The sequence below is a fragment of the Diadema antillarum genome, unplaced genomic scaffold (assembly GCF_040938485.1).
Source record: "Diadema antillarum isolate AM-2024a unplaced genomic scaffold, OU_Dant_1.0 scf00000180, whole genome shotgun sequence".
Classification (NCBI taxonomy): Eukaryota; Metazoa; Echinodermata; class Echinoidea; order Diadematoida; family Diadematidae; genus Diadema; species Diadema antillarum.
In genome coordinates this window covers 3,922,653-3,928,138 of record NW_027271069.1, presented here as the reverse complement: position 1 = coordinate 3,928,138, position 5,486 = coordinate 3,922,653, and the positions used below count along the sequence as shown (strand labels likewise).

General features: G+C 36.8%; 1 long non-coding RNA gene across 1 annotated transcript; it reads right to left on the bottom strand.

Annotated features, from left to right (window-relative positions):
- Positions 1-271: 271 nt before the first annotated feature.
- On the bottom strand, positions 272-3,865 carry LOC139723103 (uncharacterized). The gene is made up of 3 exons (XR_011710323.1): positions 3,127-3,865; positions 1,917-1,982; positions 272-554 (listed from the first exon to the last, which is right to left on the bottom strand). It is a non-coding gene; the product is annotated as an uncharacterized lncRNA (long non-coding RNA).
- Positions 3,866-5,486: the final 1,621 nt, after the last annotated feature.

The following is a 5,486-nucleotide window of genomic DNA, read 5'->3' as shown; positions in this document are numbered from 1 at the left end:
TCACGTCTGAGTCAACTTTCTGTGTATTCACACGTAACTTAACTGTGATAGAATTATAAACCTGAACATAGCGCGACAGGTATGTTGTCTTGACTCTTCACTACCTTGACATATCATATTAACCCATTCACTACTATATTCTGTAAATCCCCATAGACTTTGTACAGGGCCCACCCGGTTCCCATAGGCAACGGGTTAAAGAAGCTATAACCTGAAATTTCTTTAAATTTGACCTGTGACCTTTAACCTTCATACTCTAGATCTCCAGATTTTCTTCCCAGGGTGATACATGCTTTGAACAGGTTCAAAGTTTTAATCTCAAACAGTTCTTGAGATTAGGTTAAGCTGATGGATCTATGGATGGACAACCTAAAAACAATTTCTCTGGCACCACCTTTGGGTTGACCGAGAGATAAGTAAATACACCCCCTTAAAATAGGACTACCAGCAAAATATGAACTACATGTAATGGTTACCTTTTGATCTCTTTGCAACAGGATGGCTCCTGCTTGGCTTCATAGTCCCACACGGTCCATCGCTCTCATCTGAGAGCTCTGGGAAGAAAAAAACAACCCATTAATATCCTACATTAATTTACCATGGCAATGCAGTTTCCAACACATTAAAACATGACGTCTTGCTTGAAAAATTAGGAAGTAGTTCGATCCGCAATATTTCTACCTGATTTATTGCCATATGCCGTTACCATGGCAATGCAGTTTCTGACACATTCAAAAAAGAGGTCTTGCATATCTTCACCATAAGACCAATGTGTGTGCCAAATTTTATGAGCATTGCCCAGAAACTGAGGAAGAAGATTTGCATCGGACGGACCAGCCGACCAACCACACGCTGATCCCTATACACCTCCTTCAAATTTAGTTTGGCTGTGGTATTAAAAAAAAAAAAAAAAATCATATAAATTAGCACAAGTGGAGTGCAACTGGCAGTCTCCCCTGCATTATGCAATTCATGGCTACATTCTTGACTTTGTGACATGGAAATATCACACAAATTCTTTAATATCCCTAAAAGTTGTATAGAATGTGCATGTGCATACTTTCTAAATTATGTTAAAAATTCGAAAACTTAACCTTAGGTTAGGTTTTTTTATGTCGATGACGCCGCCATTTAAAAACGGCGCCTATGTCTCGCTTCTACTATGCAGGCGAGAGAAATATTTGGGACAAAATTTCATGTGTCTGTGTAGAAATTCTGTATTCCTAATGTAGTACAGTACTTTACTGAACAACTTTGTGAGGACATTCATCTGTGAATGTAACACAGAACTTATTTCAATAAATGTATGAGGACATTACAACGCAAAAATAACAGTTCTTGTTTGGATTAATGTTACATATGAAACACAGAACTAGTATGCATAAATGTACGAGGACCTTACACAGAAATGTAACACAGAACTTATTTCCATAGATGCATGAGGATATTACATTGCAAAAATAACAGTTCTTGTTTGGATTAATGTTACATATGAAACACAGAACTAGTATGCATAAATGTACGAGGACCTTACACAGAAATGTAACACAGAAATTGTTGCCATAAATGTATGAGGACATTAAACAGCAAAGAAAAAACACAGTGCTTGTTCGCACAAAGTATGAGGGCATCAAAACTGCAAATATGACACAGACATTTTTCACCTATACAAAGGAGGACATTCCATTGTTGAATTTATAACTTCTCTTCCGTTCTTCTTTTTCTTTCTCTATTGTGCCTTTTTTTGCACCTCTTTTAAAAGCCAATGAAAAAGCATTTCCCCTCCCCCAGATATTAATTGGACTACTTTGTATTCATTCGTACTTTTCTATTAAACTTTCTAAATACATGTTCTTTGCTTTTAACTTTTTCCAAGTTGAAATAGGACCATCAGAAAAATATGTACTAATAGTTACCTCTTGATCTCTTTCCAATTCCATGGCTCTTGCTTAACTTAGTTCCATCCCTCTCATCTGAGGGCTCTAGAAAAAAAAAATAGTTGCAACACAAAGTACAATCTTATAGCCAACTAAATCACTCCACACAACTTAATGCTGTTTATTGCATTTAATATCTGAGATTACTACAAATAATATACCATGGCACCATACCACTCCAGTGTGCATGAATATCACTTTTAATTATGGGAAATGTATCAGGATACATTTAAAGTAGGAAATTGGTCTTATTCAAATGACACCGTGTCAGCCATATATGACGATGATCCATCGAATGGTTCTTAAATTATCGTGAGAAAGGGCAATTTTCATGTATACAGTGACATCTATGACCTTGACCTTTAACCTCATGACTTTCAAATCTAATCAGACCATTGTTCCTCCCCATATGCATACATGAGCCAAGTTTGAAGTTGATCCGTCAAATGGTTAACTTATTGTGAGAACAACCCATTTTTATGTATATGACTTCTATGACCTTTGACCTTTGACCTTGAGACCCACTCATCTAATCAGATCATTGTTCCTCCCATATGCATACATGAGCCTCGTTTGGAGTTGATTCGTCAAATGGTTCTGAAGTCATCACGAGAACAAAAACGCGACGGACGGACAGACAGCAGACTGACGGACGGACAACCCGAAAACATAATCCCTCCAGCACCCACCTTTGGTGGGCGAAGGCATACAAAATTTAGGCCATGCATACATTCTTCAAGATAACAGAAAGAGCAAAATAAGATTAAGCATGACACATTACTAATAACATGTTTACTCAATTTCAGCTTATGATATGTTACATGTAGACATAGGGATACCCACCATACACCCATATTTTCATGAAGTACAATGTTTTCATGAAATACTTTATTGGCAAAAAATGAAGTAGAATATATAATAAAGAAGTTTGGAAGACACAAATTCCTTTGAGAAACCTTGAGATATGGATTACTGACCAAACACTACACTAACCAGTTAAATATCTGTGATGTCAGTAGATGTATTTCTAGGTACATTTAACTTCTTTTAATTTGAATATCATGAGGACACAGTTGTTTAAAAAAAAGAAATGATGCCAGATGCAATATAAATATAAAAGTAACTGAATATCAGTAATAGGATGGTGTGCAAACAAGGTGTAACTCTAAGATACATTAAATAAACTTACGTCTACTTGACTGGTCATCTTCTTGAACATCTCCATCAGGGGCATCGTCTTCTTCACACGACTCTGCAGTGAAAATAGAGAGATGAGAGACTTGGGAGAGGGGGTTTGTCCAATGTTTCAAATTTTAGAAAGACAGTTGACTTCAGAAAGGTTGACCTACTTAAAGCACAATTCTCCGGTATGTGGCACTTTCAGTAGCTGTCATTCTAATTATGTTAAATGATCCCTCAACAGCCTACTATACAGATTTCTCCTCTGGACGTCACAGCCTTGTGGCCCTATACACCGCACCTCAAGTGGGCACAGAGTACTCCAAGTACCTCTTCACCTTCAAATGTTTTACATCATGTGTAGGTGGGCTCAACAGGAGAAAGATCCAGCTGGTCTTCACACTAGACAACAAGAGTGGGAATATCCTTGGACGTCATGTGTTGGATGTCAGGGTATGCGCTTGCCCAGGGAGGGATTGGAAAACGGAAGAGAAAGCCTTTGAGAGGTCCAAAGCACCTCAGAAGAAACCCCTCGAGAGGTTGGAGCAAAGTGACATTAGTGGTGGGCGTTACATCTTTCTCAAAGAAGGCGAAGAAGGACAAAGAGACGTTCTACATTCTGGTTCAAGGGTGTGAGAAGTATGAACTCTTCAGGAAGATCAAGGAGAGTCTTGACTTGATGGACTATGTTGAACCGAGTCAGATCAGCCAGTACAGACAACAACAAGCTCAGCAACAAATGCAACTGAATCAACATATCTGCGATGAGCTGCAACGTTACTACAGGAAAATAAGTCGAAGACACTGGGTGGGAATGAGAAACAACAGTGGCACACCTCTCTCTCTCTCGTCCGTTTTTCTTCTATGCATATTTTACAAGTGTTACAGTGCATAGTTTTACTTATTTTGTTATTCTTATAAGTGGATTATGATTTCATTCATGTCATGTTTTAAATCTTGGAGTGCTACACAGCTATGTCAAACATTCACTGTAATTGATCGCTACTTACTAACTACAGGGGAAAATGTATTAGTTGTGAATATGACAATAAGATTGTACATACGTTTTGTACACACTTTTCAGAACTCATGGTGTCACAGTCACTGTGTTACAGAACATGTATTTATAATCTATGTCATAATTCTACTGTCAATTAATTCTTTCCACTGGGTTCTACTTGGTTATTGTCATTGAGTCTCTGATACACCCATTCAACATTACCAGTTTTCTAAATGTTCATTAACTTCACAGATTTGGACAGAAAATCAAGTGCGCAAAAATCCATGTCCATTTTGCGTCACGGTGTTACGGTTCTAATTAATAGCTCATAACTCATTTATCACTGTGAAGTTTTATTCATTCTTTTCTTTTCAAAGTTGCTTGTGATGATAGTCATAGATACACAATAAAACATTGTTCTCAAGTCTTACTGATTGTTTATTATTTTAATACAGTTATGGAGTGAAAATCTAATCAAAGTGTCAGTGTTACAGTTCAAAGTTTACCTTATTTTGTTTTTTTATTAGTGATTTATAATTTCAATCATGTCTTGTTTTATCTTGACGTGTTACACAGCTATGTCAAACATTCACTGTAAATGATTGCTTCTAACTACCTACAGGGAAAAATATATGAGTTGTGAGTACGACAATAAGATTTTACATACAGTTTGTACACACTTTGTTGAAGTCACGTTGTTACAGTCACGGTATTACTGTGCACTTAGTTATAATCTAAGTCACAATTCTACTGTCAATCAAAATTTTCTTTCACTGGGTTCTACTTGGTTATTGTCATTGAGTCTCTGATACACCCATTCAACATTACCATGTTTTCAAAATGTTCATTAACTTCACAGAGTTTGGACAGAAAATCAAGTGCGCAAATATCCATGTCCATTTTGCGTCATGGTGTTATGGTACTAATTAATAGCTCATAACTCATTTATCACTGTGAAGTTTTATTCATTCTTTTCTTTTCAAAGTTGCTTGTGATGATAGTCATAGATACACAATAAAACTTTGTTCTCAAGTCTCACTGTTTGTTTATTATTTACATTTATTGAGTGAAAATCTAATCAAAAGTGTCACAGTGTTATCGTGGAATTGCCCATTAAATAAACTTACGTCTACTTGACTGGTCATCTTCTTGAACATCTCCATCAGGGGCATCGTCTTCTTCACACGACTCTGCAGTGAAAATAGAGAGATGAGAGACTTGGGAGAGGGGGTTTGTCCAATGTTTCAAATTTTAGAAAGACAGTTGACTTCAGAAAGGTTGACCTACTTAAAGCACAATTCTCCGGTATGTGGCACTTTCAGTAGCTGTCATTCTAATTATGTTAAATGATCCCTCAACAGCCTACTATA